The sequence below is a fragment of the Capsicum annuum genome, chromosome 12, assembly GCF_002878395.1.
Source record: "Capsicum annuum cultivar UCD-10X-F1 chromosome 12, UCD10Xv1.1, whole genome shotgun sequence".
Classification (NCBI taxonomy): domain Eukaryota; kingdom Viridiplantae; phylum Streptophyta; class Magnoliopsida; order Solanales; family Solanaceae; genus Capsicum; species Capsicum annuum.
The window spans coordinates 38,544,530-38,555,622 of record NC_061122.1 but is presented as its reverse complement, the minus strand read 5'-3'; the positions used below and the strand labels follow the sequence as shown (position 1 = coordinate 38,555,622).

At 33.7% G+C, this 11,093-nt stretch overlaps 1 pseudogene; it reads right to left on the bottom strand.

The window, feature by feature from the left end:
- Nucleotides 1-1,386: 1,386 nt before the first annotated feature.
- On the bottom strand, nt 1,387-2,342 carry LOC107849295 (annotated as a pseudogene).
- Between the last annotated feature and the right edge of the window lie 8,751 nt (nt 2,343-11,093).

Sequence of the window (11,093 nt, the reverse complement as noted above, 5' to 3'; positions counted from 1 at the left end):
TATTTCAAGAGTACTTCACTTTTTGGATATTTGTTGTTGCGTCATATCACTGCGTGTCAATTCAAATCGAAAGATATTGACACTTAAGTACGCATCCTTCCTTTTGCCCAAAATTTATTCTTATTTTTATCTTTGCATTAGTGGGGGACTGTGGAATTAACTCTACAGTTATTAATTTAATTAGTTTAATGCAAAGATGAATAACTTCTACGTAATAAAGAAGATGTGAATACATCCAAACATTCGTTCTAATAGAATTAAGTAACATGTTAAGTAATGGTTCTTTAATACCATTAAATATAACTCTTGCAACTCCACTTTCAAATACTATATAAAGGGTATCTTTGGAGAAGATGAAAACGCACCACATAAAGAAAGAAACAATTTTTCTCCTTTCCTCTTCCTCTTGAATTGTTTTGGGCAACCTCAAAACTTTCAGCCACGAGTGCATGTGTTTGGAAGTAGCTGTGGAACCTTGGGGAGCAATCGGCTAGAAGGATTTGCACCGGAGTCGGACCGAAATTTCTTTCAAGGCAGTGGCTTGCCACGACACAGTATTTGTGACAACTCTTTTACTATTATTAATTCAGTTCCAATATCAATATTGTAGTACTTTTCCCTACAGTCCTCACACTAAGTTTTTTGATGCTACGATCATTGGTGACTTTGAGATTTTTTTTTTGGTTAGAAATCGAGATTAGAGGTTGTTCGTGGTGAATTGACTTCTTTTATCAAGAAGTAGAACAAAATTCTAATGTATATATGCTAATATTTTATAGAGTAAATGACCTAAGGTAGGATATGATCCTACTGTATCTTTCTATTTCTATTTTTCCTTAGTTTTTTTCTCATATGTTGGTGAATTGGTCTCCAAGTTGAAAAAGGAGAACAAGGGAAACGAGGTCCTGTTATGGACAAAGGAAAATGTGGGAAGGAGGTGGTTCATGTATGTTGTGGACAAAGGGAAAGGTTGGAAGGAGGTGGTTGATGTTGTGGACAAAGGGAAAGGTTGGAAGGAGGAGGTTGATGTTGGAAAGAGTTCTAAGATCAAGTATGCAATCAAACGTGGTGTGATTGATGAGAGGGTTGCAGTCAAAGGTGGTGTGGATGAAGCCAAAGAGTGGTGAAAAGTACAACACCAAATTTTTTGGTGAGGGTAAGTATATCATTCGTTTTACACTTCTACTACTTTTTGGAAGTTTGATCTTTATTTTTTTATCTATAGGATGTTGCTACTTCTAAGTGGAAAGGAATGTCTAAGGATCAGTTTGGTTGAGAAAAAGTTGGCGAGACAATCACTCGCCTTGAGGCTGCCATAGCTAGGTCTGAATCTGTGTGGGAAGTGATTGCTGTTTCTATAGCCAATAATGCGGCACCTTTAAGCGTCTATAGGCCATTCTTGCTTTCCTGAAGAAGCTGCAGCAACAGCAGGATGTTTGCAGTCATATTTGTGATTGCTCATTCCTTATTGCCCTACAAATCTTCCATTGCCTTGTCCAGTTCAACATTTAAGCTGATATCTGAAGTTCTTTGCTTTGTCATTTGTGATCTAGGAAGTGGTGGACTGCATCTCTAGTTAGTCTATTGTTAATAGTGGTTTTGTATTTTTCAAACACCAAACATTATTATAGAATTGAGTTAGCTCTTCGAGAAACTAGTTGTCTCATTCTTTCTGCTCGTCTATGTGTGTAATTTTTCTAGTCTCTCCCTTAGTTAAGCAGTGGTTGTGTGATCTAGTGTTACTTTATGAGTTTTTCTTTCATCTTTAATGAATTGATAGCCTTTGATCTTTAGTATTTATATACCTTTCAGAAAAATATGATTTTTGGTACTAAGTTTTGTTGGTAGGTTTTTGTTTGTTCTCGTTAAATTTTCTTCCTTTGAATCTTTGAAAATGTTTCACTTGCTTATGGAGTATTCCTGCATTAGTATTTTTCAACAAACAAAACACGAAGCAATCCTAATTTGCTTGTAGAATCCTTCCCAATTTTGTCCATCTAAACATTTGATCTCAACATGAGTGGGTACAGGATCAACACATCTTCATGTGTAGGAAGTTATTCCATCTGGATTTGATCGTGGAGTGTAGAAAGAGGTTGTGCCACAAACTTTACAGAAGGTGTTCTTAGCAGTGTGAGTCCGTATGTATAGGTTGTGATGAACTCCTTGGAGTCTCCGATAAGTTCAAATCTCTCCGTGGGAACTATGAAGTGTATGTTTCGTCTCATGGAGCAGTCAGAGTAGCTACAATCCCAGGCAACGATGCTAGATGGTGCATAGACTTGTCATCTTACTCTTTTACAGTGACATCCACCTGTATGTAATACCAACTCGAAATACATTCTTCAAAATCTCTGTGATACTGCATCACACAACATTATAGATATATTAGTGTTTCATCTTAAAATAAAGATTCATGGACAATATACTTATTTTCATATTCTGCAAACGACAAATTTAAGGATTTATCACACTAGCACGCAAAGATGAAGATCGGGTCAGGTAGAAGCTCTAGCATATCTTGACTCGAATATTGAAGAACTTACAGAATGAATTAGCATGTACAAACTGAAACAATTTGTCCGGTAAATGTTCGTACAAACAAATTTGTAGATCTCCAAACCTTTAACACGTCTTGTTCTCAAAGAAGAGGTTGTAAAATAATTCTATTGCATAATCAAAATATATGAGATAACACATTGCATTATGATCAGAATGAAATAAATAATTCTAGACTTTAGTGGTTAAATGAACAAGTTTTAGATTGCATAAATCTAACTTCAATGGATATATATTGACTTTTGGATGCCCATTTATCTTAAATTTAATGGATGATGAACTATATGAGTGTTTCTTATAGTTTAGTTGCAGATGAATCTGTATTTGCTATTGGTGCTGAATTTAGTAAAGGTCTCCTTGTGCTTCACACATTAGGTTGCTTTTTTACAACTGTGTGATGTTTATTTTCTCCCTAGCATCACTGAGTTTTCTTACCTTCTTGAAGTGTACTCAATTACTTCAAATCTGTAATGGAGCAACCTGGTAAAAAAATCCCAAATAAAATCAGTGTATGAGGCTATTTGTTTCTGCATGCGGGATATGTTGCGAGTTTGTTTTGGAAGGTATCTACACCAATGAGGTTCTTATTAGTTCTTTCCCAATGTCATTGAGCTAATTAATATAGCTAGTACATTATCCGTTTACCCATCAGCTATTAAATAAAGAAGAAAGAAGAAAAGTGGCGGTTGGCAACACAGATAAAAGCCAAAAACCCGGTTTGAAGAGGAAGCTGTCTGGCAACATATTCTAGGGGCAAGAACGAGAGCTAAAGGGAAGAGAAGAAGGGAAGGAAACAAGATAGGAAATAGTAAAAACTTCAAGACTATAAATAGACGTTGCTACCTTTGGATCTCTAAGCGCAAGCTAGTGCAAGAAAGAGCATGAGTATAACCTCCTCTTTCTGCTGCTAGAACAAAACCTGGTACCTTATTGGAATTTGTAAGAATAAAGCTGGTTATTAGATCAATTCCTAGCAACTGATTAGAAAAAGAGAAATGAGAGGGGTCTGACTGGACCCAAGCCCAAAAGTTATTTATAAGGTGCTGATGTTGATGATGTATTCTCAGGTGAAAATTATCTTGGTAGATACTTTTTAGATAGAATCTAGGTCCAACAAAAAATAATTAAACTCAATTGTAAGTAAGCAACACCATATGAACTGACCTGATGAACATCTATTTGGTTTATATGGCTATTTTTCAGCTTCAATACACTCTTCCCTAAAATTTAATTTAAAAATTGTGCTTGGTCATAGAGGAGGATAAAGCACAACAAACCAGAATATGTTAAGAATTCATCACCAACTCAATTAACCTCTAGGATATTTCAAAGAAAAATCTAGAATACTTAAGAGTTGTAGAAAATTGAAGAAAGATTACTGTTTTTTGGCTTCAATACACTCTTCCCTAAAATTTAATTGAAAAATTATGATTGGTCATAGAGGAGGATAAAGCACAATAAAATAAAATATGTTAAGGATTCATCGCCAACTCAATTAACCTCTAATATTTCAAAGAAAAATCTAGAATATTTAAGAGTATTAGAAAATTAAAGGAAGATTTCCAAAATGAATATTCACAAGATAAAAGTCAAGACATTTTCTAGAAAGAATAGTTCTAGAAACAAGCAATTAGAGGAACTTTCTAGAATAGAGTTGTAATACCATTATCTAGAACCCAAGGTAAGCATGCGTCCGATGTTATGTCAAAACCAACAGCTCCAAACTATAAATAATAATAATAATAATAATATTAATAATAAGAAGTAAAAAAACGGCTCCAAACAAGATTTCTAACCATTTAAATCTATCAAACAAGATTTCAAAATAGTAGCTATGAAGTTTAGATGCTACTACTACAACAACAAACCAATATGTTCCCACAAAGTGAGATCTGGGGAAGGTAAAGTATATACAGTTCGTACTACTACATCAAAAGAAGTAGAGAGGTTATTTCTGATAGATCCTGGCTCAGGATACAAAACAAGTATACAAAGACATAATAAAGCTTAAAACAAGATGACGTGATAAATCACAATCTTAAAATTGGCTGATGGTGTGACAACGGTAAGTAGGAGAAAGAGGGAATGGATCATTTACCTAAGTTCATAACGTTGAAAAGGTGTGCTAAATCACAACCCTCAACTTGAGCTCTTCTAGCCAATCCCTGGAAGTGTGGTTAGATGGACATTAGACCATAATGAATGGACAAGACTAGTGAATTATTCAGCTTAGCCATCAAACAACACTACCATTTGCCCATCAAGTAAAAAATATCATCAATCTCTTGCACTTTGATCTCCTTCAGAAGTAATCATAACTTATGCCATCCTTGGCGGATAAGTTTACCTGGTACCTATGCTGGTGAGAGGAAATAGATCCCTTGGGGAATTGATCGAGGTGGTGCAAGCTGGCCCGGACAACAATTAAATAAAAAAAAAGTCTCACAAATTGAACCCACTAATAGACTAAAAGCATTCAAAATGATGTTCCTCCATGTATGCCTAATGCTCTCTCTTTTTTGTACTACACAAATTAATTATACAAGGACATTTTGCTACGTAGCCTTCCAGGTATCCATCTCTTGGTCATCATGTTTTCTTTACAAGTGGAATTCATAGGTACTTCTGTAAGTAAAAACTGGAAAATGTCTGTCTGCCTCTTTTCACCTATCAAATATTTCTCTCTATTCTAGTCCAATTACAACAAAATATCATGCAGCTCACCCTTTTCACGTAATCAAACATACATGATATCCTGGTAGTAAGTTCATAGTACCAAGAGAATAATATTATAGATGAACAGATAACATATAGAATTGAAATAGTAGGACTTAAACAACAGACTGTTACGCAATAGGAAGATAACAATTTAACTGATGAAATGCGAAATCTTATAAAATGCTTGCCTAACTAGAAGTTACATGCCAAAGTTTCCATGAGTTTGGTCAGATATTTAAGGTGGATATATTGTCATACAAAATCAGATAAAATTATAAATGAAGATGGCTCAAGTAGCACATATAGAATGTAAACCAAAGACCGCTAAGATAGTTTGCATAGTTTATGTGGACCTCCAATTCACTAGCCCGCAGTTAAGCCAATGAGTACAACAACAACAACACAACATACCCTGTGTATTCCCACTTCTAGGGAGGAGGGTAAAGTGTATCAGTCCATACCACTACCTCAGATGAAATAGAAAGGTTGTTTCCGATAGGCCCTCGGCTCAGGACGTTAAGTCAATGAGGACAAATATTGAAAAGGTGAAATAGGAATGACAAGGCAATAATGTAAGAAACCAAAAGATGATTGGAAGGTTGTGGCTATGGAAGTTAGTCAGTTGAGGTCGTGGTTGCACAAAACTGGAGGATGACAACCTTAAAAATTCAAGCTGTCTATCCCAACTACCAGGAAGGCGTACTAGCCATCTCAACCAAAGAGGTAAAGGTAAAAGATATTATAAATGGCATGTTCAATTTCACACTTGCCATACATATCATCACCATCCTTACTAATGTTGGAACGCTAATATAAACAAAGATGGAAAATCCAACCATCATGACCCGAACCGAGGCTCTGATCACGACGGGCATCCCAAATCACGAAGGCCTAAGAGACCCCTTAGCATACTATCATAAGAAACATCCATACATATATCAAAGTGTGGAAGATATAGAGTCTGTTTGGATAGGATTAAAAAAATAGTTTTTTAGCTTAAGTGATTAAAAGCTTAAAATAAGTGATTATAAATTAAGCAGATAAGTATTTAGATAGAAGTGCTGTAACTGAAAAAAAGTTTTTGATGTGTTTGGTAAACAAGTGATGTTAAGCACTTTTTTGCTGTTAAAATGACTTAAATGTCCTTAAAGTTGTTAACACCATAAATAAGGTGAATCATTTATAATTTTTAATTGTATGGTAAAATTTTTGAACAAACCTCCGATGTAATGATGAATTCGATTAAAACAAAGAAGAAAGATGAAGAGAAAATTGGAGGGAAGAGATGAAGCAAAGCGGCAAAGAGAAAGAGAATTTTTTTATATATATTTAAGGGCTACAAATTTAAGATAATGTTGGAATTGAAGGAAAATATAAGGGATAAAAAGGTAAATGCTTTGGTCAAACTTAAAAGAATTTTAATCTAAAAAGCAAAAAGCTGGGATACCCAGCTTCTCGCTTTTTGATTCTTTTAATCAGTTTTTAGCTTTTTTAAGCATTTTTTAAGTTTACCAAACACCATAAAAAGCTAAAAGAGTGATTAAAAGATGTTTTGACCAGATTTAATCCTATCCAAACGGGCTCATAGTAAAAAATGAAGGAAATCTAAAAATCAAATTATGTCAATAATGTTATGACAATAAAACAACCAAAAACTTATCCATGAAGCCTCTGCTAAATACTAACTGGCCACCGGCTGGACCATAAACTGAAAGACTTAACATATGAATAAATGTCTTCCAAAAGATGGATGACTCACCAATTCTATCATATTGCAAATGTTCTACTAATATGATGAACCATGAGACTATACCGCAGAATCTGAAATATAGGGGTTCAATACTTGAAAAGTATTGGTATGTAGAACTAGCCAAAAACAACATACATCTCATATAAAAATAATAGAGAGGATTGTGAAAATAATTTATCATAATATATATATATATATATATATATATATATATATATAAAATTATGCCATCTATTTATATACATACATAGATGGAAAGTATTGGTATGTAGAACTAGCCAAAAACAACATACATCTCACATAAAAATAATAGAGAGGATTGTGAAAATAATTTATCATAATATATATATATATATATATATATATATATATAAAATTATGCCATCTATTTATATACATACATAGATGGAAAGTATTGGTATGTAGAACTAGCCAAAAACAACATACATCTCACATAAAAATAATAGAGAGGATTGTGAAAATAATTTATCATAATATATATATATATATATGTATGTATGTATGTATGTATATATATATATATATATATATATATATATATATATATGTATGTATGTATATAAATAGATGGCATAATTCAAAGGCTTCAGAAACGTGCTTGTAAATCATGAACTCAACTCTTTGCTTTAGTTCTGAGCTAGATGGATCACCCCACATTCATACCAATCCATGAGCTATATGAAATCCACGCTTAACTCAGTGGACAAGCCCCCAATTCGAGTATTGTGCAAGAACTAAGTTACGTCATATATAATATGCCACATGGACATCACCAATGTACAATCAATAATTCAGGGCATAATAAATCTGTATCGGTAAAATACGATTTCAGGAAATGCATTATCTAAACTCTTGGCTTCTTCAGCTGACCATTTCACTCTCTTTAAGCCCAATTTTAGTTCTTTAAAACGTGCTTCATTTTTTTAAACGTTATCTCTTTTATATTAAGGACATCCTGTGATAGGTAGCGTCATACCTAGACTTGCAAGTCATTCATATCTTACAATATCATATCCATAGCCCATCTTATTTAAAAAAATATGTTAATGACCATCCAAAAGATTTAAAACATCACATGAGAGAGTTCTTATATCAAATATCATATGAACTTATGCAAAACACTCTATTTTCAATACTTTAACATGTGGTGGTCAAATCTTACATAAAATACATGCAATTCTCAATTAAAAAATGATAACATTTAGAATAATAATTACCTCTTTGAAAAACATGTAAAACAACCATGCATAATACATAAAGAGGCATTTAAAACTCAAGAATTATCCTCATTCGTAAAACAGCCCCAACATTAGTTATACATAAATTACATGATAAAAAAGGGGCTTATAATTTATGCTCTCAACTCCATTTTACAATTCATAATATGCCAAGACAAATGAATTTCATAATGCAAGGTAGATTTCGTAAATTATGCTCTTAAATCACTTTTCGAAACTCATAAAATATGTACACATGACTACTATTAAGTTCATGGAAAACCGCCTAGTAATTTCATAATTTCATCAAACATGGGTTCATGATGCATACTCTTCAAACGATTTTCAAAAATTCTTTACATTTACATAATTATATATCTTTAAAACTTGTTAAAACGATAAACTTACGCCCATAAGATTTAGGATAGTCCCACATACCTTTTTTGTATGAACAAACTTTAAGATGTCTTAAATCCAAGCCTTGAAAGCATGGGTTTTGAAAGAATCCCTAACTCCTTTTACTCTTGAGAGTGGAGAGGAGAATGAATAATGAGAAACTGATATATAATGGCCATTTGGCATTTAAAGTGTGTTTTAAATAGTAGGGGTAGGGTTTGAGGTGAGAAAAAGACCAAAATACCCCTAAAGAAACTAAAAAAAATTGCAGTGATTTTTAGTTGATGACTTAGTTGATAGCTTATCAAATAATTGATGACTTAGAAACTTGGTCATCAACCTCTAGCTAGGCTTGGATACTTTCATGTTAAGGTTGATGACTTAGTTGATAGCTTATAAACTAGTTGATGGCTTATCAACTTAGTCATCACCTTACCTAAGCAATTTAAGGTATTTTCAAGTTAGGGCTGACGACTAAGTTGATAGCTTGTCACTTAGTTAACAGCTTATCATCTCAAGCCGTCACCTTCTCTCAGACAGACACTTCGAGGTACAAATGATCATAACTTTCTACTCTATTTGCGTATTAAGGGGAAACCAGAACCGTTGGAAATAACATACAAAGATCATTAATTTGGTATATTTTAGTCCTCCTAACTCATTATATTCTATAAGTAATGGTCGTAGAACGTTGACCCAAGTAACGATGTCCGATAAAACTCTATCGATAGAAAAGTTTTGCACTCATCTTTGAGTTAGGAGATTTTTATGATATCAATTCATCTCCAAAGATATTTTCATACTATAGAATTGATCATCATACTTTTATTTACATAGAATCATTGGGTTTGGGTCTATACACTTAGACACAACGATTCAAATTCTAGTCCAAAATTGTGAGGTGTTACATTATCTCACCCTTGGAATCATTTATCTTCGAATGATGGGTAGGAACTTGTTAAATACATAAAAGTATTGAATAAATGACGTAACCTTACATGAGGACTTTTTTTTCCTCAACGAAACATGCATAGACATTCAAGAAGAGCTTCATGATCTCACCAAGTAAATCATGTAAGCGCAAATATTAAGATAACGAGACTTGACATAGACATGATCTTGGCATGCGTTCTATAGGACATGATCATAACATTGTAATGTATGAATTTTCCTAAGAATCCTTGGCCTGATTAAGAGTGGTACAAGACATGAACTGAGATTTTTTTTTTGAGACATAAGAATAAAATAGAAACATTCTCTACCTCAAATGATACGTCTAATAGCCTTTAGATTTTACGATGCTTCTCAACCATGCTTCCATCTATAAATACCTTATTTGAACATCTTAATCAGATAATTCCCCTCCCCCCTCCTCACCACAAGAGCTTAGTCTAACTGTAGCCTAACCCAGAGTAAAAAGGTGCTAGCTTAAGTTATGGGACCCTGTACTCTACATCACTTTAAGAATATTACTTCACCTTATCACTGTAATCAAACAACTTTCAGCCCTTAAATCGAGGAGTACTACATCCATTTCATAGATCTCCCTACTAAAATCAGCAACTTCAATCAAGAACATCTACTCTGTTATCTAAAGCATTACTCCGTTGTCATTATCACTATCATCCTAACATAAGGAAGCAATAGAAGGACTAGAGTATAAGTATTAAGAATGGGAATGATACTACTCTATTATGACCCATATTTGTCATACCACTCAAGGTAAGATCTGTAAAGTGAAATATGGTGTAATGGGCATGAAATACTTCATAGCAAACACCTAGATCATAAATAGAGGGCCATTCGGGCATAAACATAACATTGCATGAGTTTTTTGGATTAGACACAACGAGAGATATGAGTGCATATATCATAAGTTTTATAGCATAAAGCCGAAATTCATGTCATCAACGATTGATACAAGGATTGCTACTTGAAGCTGTTTCTCCTTATTTTAAGAACTAAAAATGGCCATGAGTTTGCATAAACCTTATCGCTTTGGGCTAGACTCGACATAAAATGAATCGATAATATATAGAGAGCATAGTTTCTCAGAACTAAGCATAAAGTGAGATATAAGTTCATGGATCATGAGCGTCATAACATGGGGCTTGAATATTTGGAAGATTGGATTGTTGAGAGACATTAATGCTTCTAGTAAAGAGGTTAAGGCATGGACATAGTTCACATAGAGAACTCGGACCTTAGGAATAGAAACAATTTGAATACATACAACATTGGTACAATTTCCTCTTAATCCGAAGTAGGAGAATTTTGCTAGAATAAGAATTGTGCTATCGTGGCCCTTCCCTGAAACTCACCACCATGAGAAAATTCAGGATCTACCATAGTTCATAATCTCTGCCTTAGGTCAAAGTTCACCATTCTAGACTTGAGGACATATCCTCTCATTAAATCTAAAAACACAACAC